Source organism: Ovis canadensis, chromosome 1, assembly GCF_042477335.2.
Source record: "Ovis canadensis isolate MfBH-ARS-UI-01 breed Bighorn chromosome 1, ARS-UI_OviCan_v2, whole genome shotgun sequence".
Classification (NCBI taxonomy): Eukaryota; Metazoa; Chordata; class Mammalia; order Artiodactyla; family Bovidae; genus Ovis; species Ovis canadensis.
The window spans coordinates 205,044,170-205,061,026 of NC_091245.1; the positions used below are offsets into that span (position 1 = coordinate 205,044,170).

Consider the following 16,857-nt stretch of genomic DNA (forward strand, 5'->3'; position numbering starts at 1 on the left):
TCAAACCAGTCAATCCTAAAGGAAATCAATCCTGAATATTCATTGGGAGGACTGATGCTGAAGCTGAGGCTCCAATGCTTTGATCACCTGATGCGAAGAACTGACTCATTGGAAAAGACCCTGACGCTGGGAAAGATTGAAGGCAGGAGGAGAAGGGGACGACAGAATGAGATGGCTGGACGGCATCACCGACTCAATGGACGTGAGTTTGAGCAAGGTCCGGAAGATGGTGAAGGACAAGGAAAACTGACATGCTGCAGTCCATGGGGTCTCAAAGAGTCGGACATGACTGAGCAACTGAACAATAACAAACCTATTGAAAGCACTATTTCTTAATTGCATACTGACAGAATACCTGAAAATATCCAGGGTTTGATAAGTAGTAGTCGAATGAGTATAAACGTATACTGACATTTTGAAAGTCTCAGCTTAATGGGATTTTTCCCATTATGTCAAAAATACTTTGATTTTAATAAACAAAAAACCTTTAATTATTTTATATTTAGCCACATTAAGACAATTAAGCAATACTATATTCAACCACTTGAGCAGTTTCATACATGATTCATTCATTCACTCAATGAATATTTATTCACTACTCACTATGAGTTAAATCCTGTTCTAGGCACTAGGGTTACAGCAGAAAATAAAAGACAAAGCAAATCACTCTGCTCACATGCAGCTTATATAATAGAACTGAGAGAAAGTAGATGAGATAAATAAGGAAAATACATGGAATATTATACAGTGAGAAGGACAAAAAGCAAGCAAGAAAAGGGATTAAGAAGTATGTGTGTGGTAGCTGGAAGGAAGAGTTGGGAGTGTAGCTAGTGTGACCTCCAAGTCAGATCCTGAAGGAGGTGAGGGAAAGTACCACACAGTTTCTAGATCATTCCAAGCACAGGGCATAGCACCAGCAAAATCCTTAAAACAGAGAGAAGGCTGAAACAGGTGACCTGGTGAAGAGTAGAAGCAGATCACATCAAAGGGTTTTTATTAGTCAGACAGGAAGCTACTGGAGTTTTGAGCAGAGCGACTTGATGTTACTTCTGTTTAACAAGATCACTTTGGCTGCTGTGTTGATAGAAAGGGGCAAGGGTAGAAGAAAGAAGGTTAAGTTAGGAGGTAGAAGTGACTGGACTCTGCCTGTATGTTTAGGACAGAGCCCACAGGACTTTCTCAAGGATCAGATGGTTGGCATGAGAGAAGGCGGGCATCAAGGATAACTCCAAGGCTGAGAAAAAATAATGATAGAATTGTCTATTACCAAGATTAAAAAAATGAAAAAGAAGTTTGATGAGAGGGATGATCAGGTGTTCAGTTTTGAACATGCTAAATTTTAGATGAATGTTAGACACATACATGGACATGTTAAGCTTGTAGATGTTTATACATCTGGAGCTCAGAGGAGAGGTCTAAGCTGGAGATTAAAAATGTTTTGGTATTTAAGGTACTAAAACTTTGAGAGTAGATGCCTTCTTCAGTGATCAATGCAAAGAAATAGAGGAAAACAACAGATTGGGAAAGACTAGAGATCTCTTCAAGAAAATTAGAGATACCAAGGGAACATTTCATGCAAAGATGGGCTCGATAAAGGACAGAAACGGTATGGACCTAACAGAAGCAGAAGATATTAAGAAGAGGTGGCAAGAAGACACGGAAGAACTGTACAAAAAAGATCTTCACGACCCAGATAGTCATGATGATGTGATCACCAATCTAGAACCAGACATCCTGGAATGTGAAGTCAAGTGGGTCTTAGGAAGCATCACTACGAACAAAGCTAGTGGAGGTGATGGAATTCCAGTTGAGCTGTTTCAAATCCTGAAAGATGATGCTGTGAAAGTGCTGCACTCAATATGCCAGCAAATTTGGAAAACTCAGCAGTGGCCACAGGACTGGAAAAGGTCAGTTTTCATTCCAATCCCAAAGAAAGGCAATGCCAAGAATGCTCAAACTACTGCACAATTGCACTCATCTCCCATGCTAGTAAAGTAATGCTCAAAATTCTCCAAGCCAGGCTTCAGCAATACGTGAACCATGAACTCCCTGACATTCAAGCTGGTTTTAGAAAAGGCAGAGGAATCAGAGATCAAATTGCCAACATCTGCTGGATCATGGAAAAAGCAAGAGAGTTCCAGAAAAACATCTATTTCTGCTTGATTGACTATGCCAAAGCCTTTGACTGTGTGGATCACAAGAAACTGTGGAAAATTCTGAAAGAGATGGGAATACCACACCACCTGACCTGCCTCTTGAGAAATCTGTATGTAGGTCAGGAAGCAACAGTTAGAACTGGACATGGAACAACAGACTGGTTCCAAATAGGAAAAGGAATACGTCAAGGCTGTATATTGTCACCCTGCTTATTTAACTCCTATGCAGAGTACATCATGAGAAACGCTGGACTGGAAGAAACACAAGCTGGAATCAAGATTGCTGGGAGAAATATCAATAACCTCAGATATGCAGATGACACCACCCTTATGGCAGAAAGTGAAGAGGAGCTAAAAAGCCTCTTGATGAAAGTGAAAGAGAGCGAAAAAGTTGGCTTAAAGCTCTTGAGAGTCCCTTGGACTGCAAGGAGATCTAACCAGTCCATTCTGAAGGAGATCAACCCTGGGATTTCTTTGGAAAGAATGATGCTAAAGCTGAAACTCCAGTACTTTGGCCACCTCATGAGAAGAGTTGACTCACTGGAAAAAACTCTGATGCTGGGAGGGATTGGCGGCAGGAGGAGAAGGGGACGACCGAGGATGAGATGGCTGGATGGCATCACGGACTCGATGGATGTGAGTCTGAGTGAGCTCCGGGAGATGGTGATGAACAGGGAGGCCTGGCGTGCTGCGATTCATGGGGTTGCAAAGAGTCAGACACGACTGAGCGACTGAACTGAACTGAAGAGAAATGGGTCTAGGTAGAAAAGAGATAAGGTCCTAGGATTGATCTCTAGGGCACTCCAGTGTTTAGAAGTCAAAAAACTGAAGAGAAACAGAGTGGACTACAAGGGACAGTCAGAGAAGGAGGAGGAAAGTCTGAAGGGTGTGATGAACTGCAAGACAAGTAAAGAGAGCGTCTGCAGGAAAAGACGAGTGATTATCTATGTGAATGCTGTACTATTATTTAGTGACCATTCAATTTAGTACATGTGTGCAAATTTTGAAATAATCTTGATATTCTAACCTCTATATTCATTAAAGATACTGGATAAAAATGTCATTGACAATCTGGATTTATTAACTTCAGAGGATATAAAATATTATGCTATAATAGAATATATTAACATACATGTGTATATGTATGAATATATATCTTAAATTTATTTTTCAATCTAGAACAGCATTTCTATGAATTTCAATTTTAGCATTTCAATCTAGAATAGCATTTCATTCTATGAATGAAACCTTGTTCCAAGGGTTATTAAAAAGAGTTCCAGCCACACATATGTGAAAGTTGCTCAGTGGTGCTGGACTCTTTGCTAGCCACATATAGGTTTGGAAAATGCTAATTTGCATTCTAAATTTCCAAAAAAGAATGTGACATTTTCCAAACTTAAGTCATTATAGAACCGTTTTGGTTTACAAAGTCTCTTTTAGCTGTATCAGCCTTTCTGAGTAACACAGTTCAGGAAATATTGAGTTAAAACCTGGGACAATTTTTTTTGTCCTCACTGTAGCAAAATTTGTGTCAGCAAAGTTGTTGGGGTATTTTCTTTCTGCCACTTCGACACTTTTACTGAAAACAAGATCTTTCTGCTCCTATACCACTTATGCCAGAAAATATGATGACCTTTGCTTTATTTTTACACTGATAGTTCTGTCTGTTCTCAAGTTTTTACTGTTACTCATCAAATGCCAAAATGAAGAGACATTTGATTTCCTTAAAAAATGAACAGAAAGTTCCATCAAATAAAATATGTAAAGCAAAATGAGTACATTTTAAATTAGCATAAAGTATACTTATGCACTGTTAGAATAATGTATACTTAAGAGATTAAATGTAACCCAATATGATCATTTAATTAGCAACATGTTATAAAATAAAGCTTTTGTTGAAATTACCTTTCCTTTATGCAAATTGTTCACTTCAATGTTTCTGTGGTGAAGACTCTTGAGAGTCCCTTGGACTGCAAGGAGATCCAACCAGTCCATCCTAAAGGAAATCAGTCCTGAATATTCATTGGAAGGACTGATGCTGAAGCTGAAACTCCAATACTTTGGCCACCTGATGCAAAGAGCTGACTCATTGGAAAAGACCCTGATGCTGGGAAAGATTGAGGGCAGGAGGAGAAGGGGACGACAGAGGATGAGATGGTTGGATGGCATCACCGACTCAACAGGCATGGGTTTGGGTGAACTCCAGGAGTTGGTGATGGACAGGGAGGCCTGGCGTGCTGCAGTTCATGGGGTCGCAAAGAGTCGGACACGACTGAGAGACTGAACTGAGCTGAATGTTTCTGTAGTCTTCTTTTGTCTCCCCATATTCTGACTGTGGAATATGTGGAACATAAATTCTTTTTTTAAAGCCATGTTTTCATTATTTCCCTAAAAGTCTAATATTCATTTACTTCCCTTCTATCTGAAAAATGGGACAGGACAGAAGTTGCCTTCCAAAAGTACTGCTTATCTCCAGGTCAAAGATAGAAAGGAGAAAGGTAAAAAAATAAGAAAAAGTCAAATAAAAGCATATTTTGCCACTGGAACACCACTTAGCTAAATATTGTCCTCTTTTGTCTCAAAATGCCATCTCTGTTTAATTAAACACTGCAGAGTTTATTGTCTACCCCTCTTGCAGCCCTCCCTTTATCTCTGGCCTGCAGGCATTTCCAGAATTCTCAGTTTTGTTTAGTTTTCATTTATTTATTTTAAATGACAAAAAAAAGACAACAAAGAATTTGGAAAGTATACATCTCATGAACAGAAAGATATATATTACTGCACAACATCCCATTTAATTTCACATGTACACAAAATAGCTCTGATTTTGGCTGCTCTATCAGTGAAAGGTTTCTTGAAGTCTAATTTGCCTATTTAACTCCCAATTCTCCATCCCAATTCAGTGGTTGATTGTATAAAAACTTTCCCCCCTAGTTTTATGGAGATATAATTTACATACAACTTTACATTAGTCTAAGGTATGCAATACAATAATTTGATATACGAGTATCTTGATATATGTGTATATCGCACAATGAAAAACCTATTTCTAAGCTTCCAATTATGTATCGTAAAAGGAAGTCCCAACCACTGGAATCTCATACTACTCTACAAGTGGGAGAAGTCAGAGTTACTGATGTCCTGATTGGTATCTTTGACAGCAAACTTTTTGAATCAACCTTGTAAATAACACAACAGAAGCAGAGGCTGATAGCTATGATGGTCAGCACTCAGAACAGCAGAGGCTTTATTATGGATAGACTGTGTACATTTTATACCAATAGGAAATTTCCTAATATAGAAAGCAAGTATTTTTATAAGAGTAATCTCACAAGTTCTTACAGTTAAACCAAATAGGTTTTCTGGGTTCCTATGTAAGACTCAAATGTCTGTGACCTGTACCACAGAACAGAGTTCATTCAAGTCCAGTGATAATTTCTGAGCAATTCTTTACCGAGTCAAATTTACAATCTGCCTTTAGTCACTATGGAGGACCTTCTTACATTAACTTTACCCCAGCTTAATGTTACTATTATTAATTCACTCACTTTGTTTTGTTCTTTTTATATGTCTTCATCCCACTGTACTATATGCCTTTTTAGAAGCTGCTTCAAATATTAAGAACAAAGCAAGCTATAAATAAATTTAATTAATTCATCCTTTTAAAAGTCATTAAAAAATACTAGGTCCCCATAATTCGGTTTATAGGACTCACTGTCCCAAACACATACCTCTGTGAACACCAGTTAAATTCATTCACTTAATAAATATCTTCTAAACACCTACTGTGCATCTGGCACTGTTCTGGTGCTGGGGAGAACACTAGTGAATAGGACATCAGGCAGAGACAAGTACCAGGGAGGAAAGTAAAGCAGAGAGGGGAATAGGGGTGCCTTGGGGGTGGTGGTGAGGTTACTATTTTAAATCAGTTGTTAGAGCCTTAATGAGAAGGTAACATATGACTTGAAGGATCTAAAGATGAGGGATTAAACCACATAGATATCTGCTATTGTTTAACTGCTAAATTGTGTCCAGCTCTTTTTGCAATCCTATGAACTATAGCCCACCAGGCTCCTCTGTCCATGGGATTTCCTAGGCAAGAATACTGGAGTGGGCTGTCATTTCCTTCTTCGTGGAATCTTCCTAACCCAGAGACTGAACCCACGTCTCTTGTGTCTCCTGCAGTGGCAGTCAAATTATTTACTACCTCACCAGGAAGCCCAGTTGAGAAACTAAGAATCATTAACTTTTAGGTTGAGGGTTCTTTTCTCTAAAACACGTAGGTTCTGACAGCATAATCTGACCTCACATATTTTTACCACTTCATCCTCATCTTCTTAGTGTCGACTCAGGTTTTTATAGGATACAACAAAAGACCTGATTCTAAGCTTCTCATGCTAAGTTTACACTTCTCTATCAGTGAAAACTTATGGCCCGGGATGCACATTCTTTTGGAAAGTACAGGTTCCTTGGCTGTAGTCTAAAGGAACATAAACAACATGAAAGACCCTAAAGGCCAAGGAAATTGAAGAGAAATCAGAGAAAAGGATATAAAAGGTAAGGTACTAATGGACTTTAGTAATTTAAGCTTTTATTTTTGTGAGAGGGTTCAAAGGAGAGCTTTAATGCAGGTGAGCCTTGAGGCTTTTGAAGAGGATCTAAGTCTTGATGAAGTAATTCAAACTCAAATCTTGAACACATAATGTTCAATGGTAGGCCCCAGGGTCTTGAAAAACTTGTACTTGATACTTTAAAACAAAACACAAAAAGATACTACTAGCAAGTCTAGTGAAAGTTCTTGAGAGTTTTGAAAAACTGCAATTCTTTGACCAGTAATTAATCAGATTGCTAGATACTATGCTGAAAGAGCAAAAGAAGAAAACAAAAAGGAATTAAGAAGAAAAGGAAAGAGATTTTAAAGAGATATAGTGTACTGAAAGAATAAATATGTTCATGGGTTTATCACTTTGATTAACATTCTTCACATCAAATTGCAACTTAAATTAAAGTTCTTACAGAACCACCATGAGCTATAGTCAGATAAACTGATTTAAAGAGAATTTCCTGGGCTTTTGAAAGCATGGCCAGAATATTTGCTGGATGAGACAACATAAAATGAAATTGATTTTGTGGGGTAGAGAAAGAAGCTAAATTGGGAATATCATGGCTTGACAAGATTTAAACGGGTCGAAAAATTAACAGAGCCTTTGAATGTTAAAATTCAGATCACTTTGCAAGTTCAAAAGAAAAACACACAGTATATCTCACTGACTACTCTTGTGGTCATTCTAACTTGTTTCTTTAATCTGCTCCAGTAAACATCCTTTTTTTTTCCCAAGAAAGAATTAAGCTTTTAAAAATTAATAAGAGCAATTTATATCTACTGAGTCTATACTTTGTGCCAGGACTACTCTAAGCCTTTAAGTAGAGTAATTCATTCAATCCTCAAAACGATCTCATAAATTAGATATTACTATTATCCCCAATTTACATGTGAAGAAACTGAGGTCCAGAGAAGTTAAGAAATTTCAGGTAGCTTACGGAGCTAGTAAAGGGTTGAGTCAGAATTCAAACTCAGGCCATCCAGCCCCACAGCACCAACCTACACCCACTACTCTAACAAAACTGTTTTCATTACACAAAGCTTCCCAGAACTAGGGCTTTCTTTAAATCAACATTATGTCATGTCACAATCTTTCACTGCATATTGAGAATAGCAAGCTACTGCTGCTGCTAAGTCGCTTCGGTTGTGACCAACCCTGTACGACCCCATAGATGGCAGCCTACCAGGCTCCTCCGTCCATGGGATTTTCCAGGCAAGAGTACTGGAGTGGGTTGCCATTTCCTTTTCCACAGAATAGCAAGGGTAGAGACTAATTTACGTTTTCCAACAGTAGTAAGGTAGAATCAGTTTCAGACGTCACTGCTCAGAAGTGACATCCGATAGGGATGTCAAAGCACTTTAAAGCACGCAGCTTCCCTGGCGGCTTTGTGTGTGTGTGTGTGTCTGCGTATGTTAGTCACTCACTCGTGTCTGACTCTTTGTGACTCCATGGACTGTAGCCCACCAGACTCCTCTGTCCATGGAAATCTCCAGGCAAGAATACTGGAATGGATAGCCATTCCCTTCTCCAGGGGATCTTCCTGACCCAGGAACTGAACCAAGAATCTGCCTGCCAGTGTAGAAGACGTGGGTTTGATCCCTGGTCCAGGAAGACGCCACATGCCACAGAGCAACTAAACCTCTGCGCCACGACCACTAAGAATGTGCTCTCGAGTCGGAGCACTGCAACTACTGAGCCCATGCTCTGCAATGAGAAGCCACCGCAATGAGAAGCCCACATGCCCCACTACGAAGCAGCCCCAGCCTACCAACAGCTAGAGAAGCCCGTGCAGCAACGAGGACCCAGGCAGCCAAAGATAATAACAACAAAGCACGTCACATAGATATTAACAGTGGGAGAGGATTATAGATGACTGTACTCCTTTTGGGAGGGATATACATATCCTTTTTTTCTATACCCTATTTTTTGTAAAGTGGACATGGATTATTTACACAATTTTTAAAAAGGTTTTTTAAGCATGTCATCATCTTTATTAGCATTAATATATATATAAACTTACAATAAAATTATCAGGTAAGTTTATTCTTACTCTCTTTGAAGAGAAAGAAATTCAAGGTAGAGTAGGCTTTATGGTAATAATGAAATAATAATAGCTATTATTGACTTAACACCTAATATAAGCAAATCTTTTACATACACTTACTTTTCAGTAATTTCTCATTTTATAGGAGAAGAGATTGAGGCTTAGACTGAATAATAAACTTAATTAATAGAACGGCAAGTAGATACTAGAGCCCAGATTCAAATCTATGTTTACTGCTCTAGAGTCCTAACTCTTTACACTGTACAATGCACGTACCCTCTCCAGATGCCAAATATCTGTCTTACAAAACGAACTAAAGAAATCTTTCTAAAATTTAGGTATTCTTAAATAGAAAATACTGAACACAAATTATTTAAGTTCAGTCAGGGTTATCATTTGGAATATCCACGAACACAGAAGAGTTCTCATCTCACCAAAAAGCCTGGGTTGCTACAAATTTCAAATTAATTGGTCAGTTTTCTGACTGTTGCTGTCCACACTTGTCAATGTGCCTGCCTCTATTTGATGGGCTTCCCTTGTGGCTCAGCTGGTAAAGAATCTTCCTGCAATGCAGGAGACCTGGGTTCAATCCCTGGGTTGGGAAGATCCCCTGGAGAAGGGAAAGGCTACCCATTCCAGTATTCTGGCCTAGAGAATTCCTTGGACTGTATAGTCCATAGGGTCGCAAAGTGCTGGACACAACCGAGTAACTTTCTTTTTGGCCCACTCAGAATCTGTTGCTTCTAATACACTGGAGTTAGATCCAGTTAATTAAGCATGTTAAACTATGTCTAAATGTAAATGAACTGAGTAAAGACCTGAGAAAAGCATATAGATTTTGTGTCTTATAATTCGGAAGCTCACGTAATTTTATTTCCTGGTTATAAGTTAACTGAAGTTAGTAGATGAATAAGCAGCAGGTAAGTTAGCTCTCAGAATTTAAATACAAGGAACATATACACATACCATAATAAAACACTTAACTGCAGTATAATTTTTTTCAGATTTAAAATATACCTTATTAATAATTTGGTACAATCTTCCAAACAATGAGAAGTACCCTCTACAACACTGCCAGCATTCAGAATTTGCTTAAGAGACCCTAACGACTCGGCGTTCACTGCCTCTGGACACAATCTGCTCCACCGTTGACTAGTTCTATCTACACCTTCTCTCATTTAGAACTAATTTTGGCTTCAAATAACAGAGAACAAGTGCACTTCCTATGGCATTTCTCCAACTGTTCCCAAGTCGTCTTTTTTCTAAGCAAAGTAGTCTCAGTGCTCTCAACTTGGATCATCACAGTCGTCCTTTTATATAATCCTAAGATTGATTAAAAACAATTCTCTCCTCCTTCCAGGCTTATCTAATAATTAATATACAAAAACTAATTACTTTGTAGGTAATCGGTCCAATTAATCCATTTTGGTCACATACAATTGGCACACTAGGAAAAGCTTATGAATCTAGCTGAGTTCAAATTGAACAGCAATATACTTTTCAGTTCTTCTTTTTCCCCCCACTCAAAATAATGGCATAAAACAGAATCTTAAAAGATACCCTTAACCATAATCTTACATGTTACTAAGTTTTAACTTTCTCATCCTCAGGCTTTTGTCTACCTTAACATCACTTGGGCCCTGTGAATGATCTTTTAACACTGCCAAAATTCTTCAAGCTGTTCTCACAATTATGAATTAACCCCTAACAGACCAGCTCTGAGGCCTTAAAATTCTGATTTTTTTTTTCTCTTGTATTAACTGGATACCTTCCTATTCAGAATTTGTAGTTTTCACACAAAACATATGGAAAATATATATGTGTGTGAAATAATATGTATACACATTTTAAATATATAATGTATTATATACATACCTGTACACACACACACATGTATTTGCCCAATTCTACGTTCTCTACATATAATTTACTTTCATCTCTTTTCTTTCTATAAGTCACCTTTACCACATTCATCTTAACTCAGGAAAACAGAGTCTACCCTTGGATTCAATTCATTGCTATCCATTCTCTTAGCAAGAATAAGGACTCCTACTTTAGGCATTCTGCCCAGTGATTCCCCCTCCTCCAACTCTGGCCAGTACTGATTAGTCCCACAGATCTCAAGAAGCAAAGCATTATTTAATAGAAATGATTTATATGCAAAATAGTCAGCCAGTGTGGTATCGATATAAAACACCTGGCATACCATAATCTGTTCTATTCTATTAATCATGACTCAGCCCCTAGAGTAGTGGCCTTCATTTTGCTTCTAACAAGACACACAATGATATATTTTATATGACAGTAGTGTCACACAGGTATGTATCTTACATAGCCTATTCTCCAGCAAGTTTCAAACAAAATCCCTCCACTAACAAAATGGTACTATTACATCTTCAAATTTCTTGTATAACTCACTGTACTGATGCACTACTCTTATTTCAAATTTTACCCAATGAAAGTATAGAGAGACAAAGATGGCTAGAGAAGTAAGTCATCAGAAATTTTTGCTGAGTCTAAGGCAGAGAAACAGGCAATTCGAAGGAATATTCTCAATGTAGAATGAAATTATCCAACTATATCTAAGTGATCTTCTGGCTTCCTGATTTTATAACAGAACAAGCCATTCTTTGAAATGCCTTAAGCCAGTTCCAGACTTCAAGAACAAAGTAAAATAATAACAGTAAGGTCTGTTTAAAGAGTAGAGTTGCTAAATAGTAATTCAATTCAAACAAGTCCATCCAATCAGCAATAAAGAGAGGTTCAGAAGAACCATGCCAATCCAACACAAACATAGCTTGTAAACAAAGGGAACAACACCCGCATCACATAGGGAGGCACATGCGATGAAGTGTGTATGAGCATTGAGCTCGGCAACGCTAAGCACCTAATTTATTAACAACTTCTTATTATGAATAATAGTCTAATGTCAAGATTACAAACATATTAAAACATCACCAAACCTTTCATGCAGCTCTGAAATAAACAACTCACTTGTGCAACCTCATTCCTCCTGAACAGTGCAAATAATCATAAGGACAATAGACATAAGGAATAGTAATGACTCCACATAATTAACCTAAAGCCTTACTGTTTGTTTCTTAGCATTAAAAATAGAAGTTCATAGTAAAAAACAAACAAACAAACAAACAATCCACCAGAAAGAGAATACAGAAAAAACATGAGACTCCTTCCTTCTCTAGACTTCTAGTCTCATTCCCTGGGAGTACCTGTTCTTTAAGTACTGTAAGTAATAGTTCCTTACATGGATCTGAAGAAATTTTACAGGTATGTATAGAAACATATGCTTTCAAAAACACAAATGAAAATAGACTATACATACAGTTCTATATTGTTTATGTCAGTTAACAATGTACCTTAGAGATTTTTCCTTATCCCCACCTATGGATCTAACTCATTCTAAGAGCAGCAAATACTACATTCTATGAAAGCGTTCATTTAACCAGACTCTGCTGAAGGATGTTTAGGTTATTTCTAGTTGTTGTTTTCTTAATTTCAAATAATATGGTGATGAATATGTTCATAAACAAATTTTGATGTGCAAGTGCAAATATATCTGAAAGATGGATTCCTAGAAGTAAAACCTACTTTTAGAAATGAACGCATTTCAAACAAGAAGCCAGTTTGTCTACAGAGACCAGGACAAATTACAAGTTTAATAATTAGTGATTAAAAGGTGCCTAATATTATTGCAAAGTTAGAAGTTAAAAGTTTTAAAAAACTCTTCAACTAGGAAAAATAGAAATTTTAAAAAGAGAAACTTCGCCCCTGGGACAGAAAGATTAAAAGCCTGGAAAATGAATGAATCATCTAATATTTTTTTTTTAATGGAGAAAAAGGAAAAAAGCATATGTAAGACAGGATTTTTTTTTAAAGATACTTAGAGGCTTCTTTTCTTGCTTTAACCTAAAGCATAAAATAAAATTGGCTAGATTTGGGACACATACTATTACAGAGCCAAATTTGGATGTGTGATGATTTAGTGACTGTTTGCGACCCCATACTTACAGGTTCTAAAATGTTGAAACGAGAGTCAACAGAAAGAAAACAGAGCAATAATGTTCCAAGAATAACATATCTTGTCAATCTCTCTAATTTCTGATCAGTTTTACAGAGAAATAGTAACATTCCCTCATATAAAATGAACAAAACTCAAACTGCTTTGGAAGATGCAGATTAAAATATAATTCAGAGAGATTCAGCCTATATTTTTCAATCACAATCCTATAATTTTCTAGACCAATCCAGGGCTATTGTATCAATACTTTTCACCTAACATAAAACAGTTAACAACTTACCTTTCCCAAAGTGCTAGGATTTGAATGCCAAAATACAAACTGATTCATGTTTTTGTCCTTTACTGGTCCATGGATTTTTCTAAACGAAGTCCATATTAGCATCCACAGATATCAAAGAGTTCTGCAAAACTGAAAAGCTCAAGAACGTCAGTGCACATATCTAAGTCACCACTTGGATACCAATTTATTATGAATAACAGTTACAATAAGTATTACAAATATAGTTATTTAGATGTGCGGAATTAACGGACATGACATTGAATGCACAATGAGACAGCAAAATTAGACTTTATGACATTAAGATCAATCTAGAGGATCTCAAAACATTAGTTTGCACCAAATTTACATGTATCCTAAAAGACATACCACAGTAAGAGCACACAAAGGCGAAAATCATTTGGATGCCAGCAATTTCCAGAAATTGGGAAAACAAGGTTTAAAGGCAGGCAAACTTTAAAAATTGTATGAATTCAATAGGGTATTCAAATCTCTACTTCTGGTTTTTTCCAACCTATTTTTAATAACATCTTAGATTGTTAAACCTAAAAACGCTTACTAGTTTCTTCCTTGTAAAATAAACAAAAAGCCATAAATTCAGGTTTTCCTACTCCATTACACCCAAACTAATAACAACATTCTAGAACCATTTAGGAGCTACTATCTCATTTGACAGTATGAAACCCCTACAAACAATCACCTCCCTAGATCTAAATCAATCAATGCATCTAGATAGGGGTTCATGCCCAGATCTTACTACAAGCCTGATGTGTCATCTGCACTTTTTTCCCATTTGACAACCAAAAAGAATCAGGTTATTTAGGTCTATGCCCACTCTTTGAGCTTCCCAGGTGGTGCTAGCAGTAAGCCTGCCAATGCAGGAGACAGAAGAGATGCTGGTTGGATCCCTGGGTCAGGAAGATCCCCAGGAGGAAGAAATGGCAACCCACTCCAGTATTCTTGCCTGGAGAATCCCATGGACAGAGGCCTGGTGGGCTGTATAGTACATAGGGTTGCAAAGGGTGGGACACCACTGAAGGGACTTAGCACATGCCCACTCTTTATTCCATTCAAGACACCTAAACAAATACCTCACTATGGAAACAATTTAACCTACAGAGATTCATTCTTTTGGAAGCCTCCTACAACTATTTGGAAGGAGTTGACCCTTTATGTGGACTTCCCAGGTGGCTCAGTGGTAAAGAATCCGCTTGCCAATGCAGGACAAACAGGAGACACAGGGTAACAGTTCTATCCCTGCGACAGGAAGATCTCCTGTAGTAGAAAACGGCAACCCACTCCAGTAATCTTGCCCAGAAAACTCCAGGGACAGAGGAGCCTAGTGGGCTGCAGTCCACGGCGTTGGAGTCCGAGGCACAATGCACAAAACTTTTGTGCGCCCACCAGATGAAATCTCTGCCTGGACTTTTGTATATAACTATTTTAATCTTTGTTATGAAATACTTCTCATTTACATCTCAAATGTAAAAAGCACCCCAATTTAAGAAAGAAGACATTATGAAAAAGAAAAATAAGTTCATATTACAGAAAAGAAGCACTTAAAACACTAATTGGGCTTCCCCGGTGGCTCAGTGGTAAAGAATCCGCCTGCAATGCAGGATCCGCAGGAGTTTTGGGTTTGATACTTGGATGAAGATCCCCTGGGCAGGGCCTGGCCACCCATTCCAATGTTCTTGCCTGGAGAATCCCAGGACAGAGGAGCCTGGCGGGCTAGTCCCTAGGGTCGCAGAGTCACGCACGACTGAAGCGACTTAGCACGCAGGAACGCAACACTAATTAGAAGCTCATTGCTACAACTGCAATTTATTTGATGGCCAACTCCTGGCCGGTATCATTCACCTGGAGGTTATTCCCAGAAAAGTGAAGGAACCTGAAAAAGGTCAAACTGATAGCCTTTCCTCTCCACCCACCCCAGGGAAAAATATTAAGACACATTTCTATGTTTCAATAACCACAAAACAACCACCACAACAACGTCCCGAACCTCTACTGCACTGACATTCTCAAAGCCACTAGTTAGCAAACTAAGCTGGCATCACTTCCACATTCAGAAGTAGGAACATTGAAGTTTAGAAGCTCCCCTAGGTGAGCCAGAATTGGGTTCGTGCGTTCATTAATTCATTCATTTGACAGCATCTAATGATGCCTAATAGTGACAAGGCACTGTCCTAGATTAAGAAATGAAAAGACGATGTCGCTGTTCCCTACTAGCAGGATAGGATGGGGGACCAGGTAGGAGGGAAATGAACTCTAGATCAGCTCATCTCAGTGTCCAGGTTCTGTGTCTTCACCTCCGAGCGCCAACAGTCATGAGCCTGTGACCAACCCCCGAACCCCCCACCCAAGTCATGACCGATTCCTAGAAGACTCAACCTATCTGTATTTCCTCCATGACCTCGTTTGCTCATTTCCTCCTCACGACCCCGTTCCTATAAAGTTCTTCGTATCCCTATCTCTCCAGGGAGCCGTATGCCAAGGAACCTTTCCTCCAGCCCCGGTATCAAGGGAGAGCCACGTTTCCCTGACCGAGTTTGGAGTTTTGAGCAAACTGAGCCCCCAAGCCCAACTTCCACCCTTGTCCGGTCCGGGTTCGGCACGCAACTTACCTGCCTGGAATCCACGGTTCCAGGACGACCACGGACGCCCCGCCCCGCCCATCGCGACGCCCTCCACAACCAGGTACCGCCTCCAGAGCGTAACTTCCGGGTGTCGCGTCCGGCCCGAATGCCTCCCGGCCCCGCAGTCCCGCTAAGACCCCAACGCAGTTAGTTGACGCTACTTCCGGCCTGTTCCCCTGTTCTCTCGAGATTCAGGCATTCTCCAGATGTTGTTTACCAGGTGTTTTTCCGCCTGGTTTCCTAAACTCCGGCTATATAGTCCAGCCTGGAGAAGTGCGATTTTTTGTTTGTTTGTTTTTCAAACTTTTTTGCCGGCTTCTGTAGCCTTCTACGATGGCTTGCGCCTGCCACTTCTCTACCTTGAACTCATCACTGTTCTCCAGACTCGTCAAGTCCCTCGGACAGTCACAATGTTTTCTCAGTTTTGCTCAAGTGATGCTCTCTCTCACTTGTAACCATATTACCTAGGCAGATAACTTAACTTCTCTGTGCCATTTTCCTCAAGATTGAAACACATGATACTAGTACCTAGAATATAAGGTTGGCGTGTGTGTATTGTTTGAGGTAATACATGGAAAGCGCTGACACAGTGAAAACATTCAGAGTGTTAACTATTACCAGTTACATAACTCTGGTTGGAATATATAAGTGGTAAGGAGGTTGGAGCCGGTTTTCCTGTTATCCTCAGCTTTTAGTTAAGTGGTTGATTATTGATGCTTGGTACTTTCCCAACTGAACTGTGAGCTTCTCCAGGCAAAGAGGGAATTTTGTATAAGAATCAATTTCAACGCTACTTGAAATCACCTGCTTGGGTACTGTGCTACCCATCTTGGGGGAGATGAATAAAACCCAAACCTTGCCCTCAAAAAGGTGGAGATATTTAAAGGTTATTATGGTAGAAAGAAAGTCAACCCAGGAAAAAAAGATGGGACCAGCTGAGCCAAGGGTTTATCATTAGAACAAAAAATTTACAGAATGTTATATGCAGGTCAGGAAGCAACAGTTAGAACTGGGCATGGAACAACAGACTGGTTCCAAATAGGAAAAGGAGTACGTCAAGGCTGTATATTGTCACCCTGCTTATTTAACTTCTATGCA

General features: G+C 38.9%; 1 protein-coding gene across 2 annotated transcripts in view; it reads right to left on the minus strand.

Moving 5' to 3' along the window:
* Positions 1–15,838, minus strand: part of MAP3K13 (mitogen-activated protein kinase kinase kinase 13) — a 160,208-nt gene extending 144,370 nt beyond the window's left edge. Inside the window, exons 1-2 of one of the 2 annotated variants that reach the window (XM_069558527.1) lie at positions 15,748–15,838; positions 13,124–13,252 (exon numbers count right to left, since the gene is read on the minus strand). The gene's annotated coding sequence lies outside the window, so the exon portion shown is untranslated. The remainder of the gene's footprint in view (positions 1–13,123; positions 13,253–15,747) is intronic. The other variant, XM_069558556.1, reaches the window with a different exon arrangement.
* Between the last annotated feature and the right edge of the window lie 1,019 nt (positions 15,839–16,857).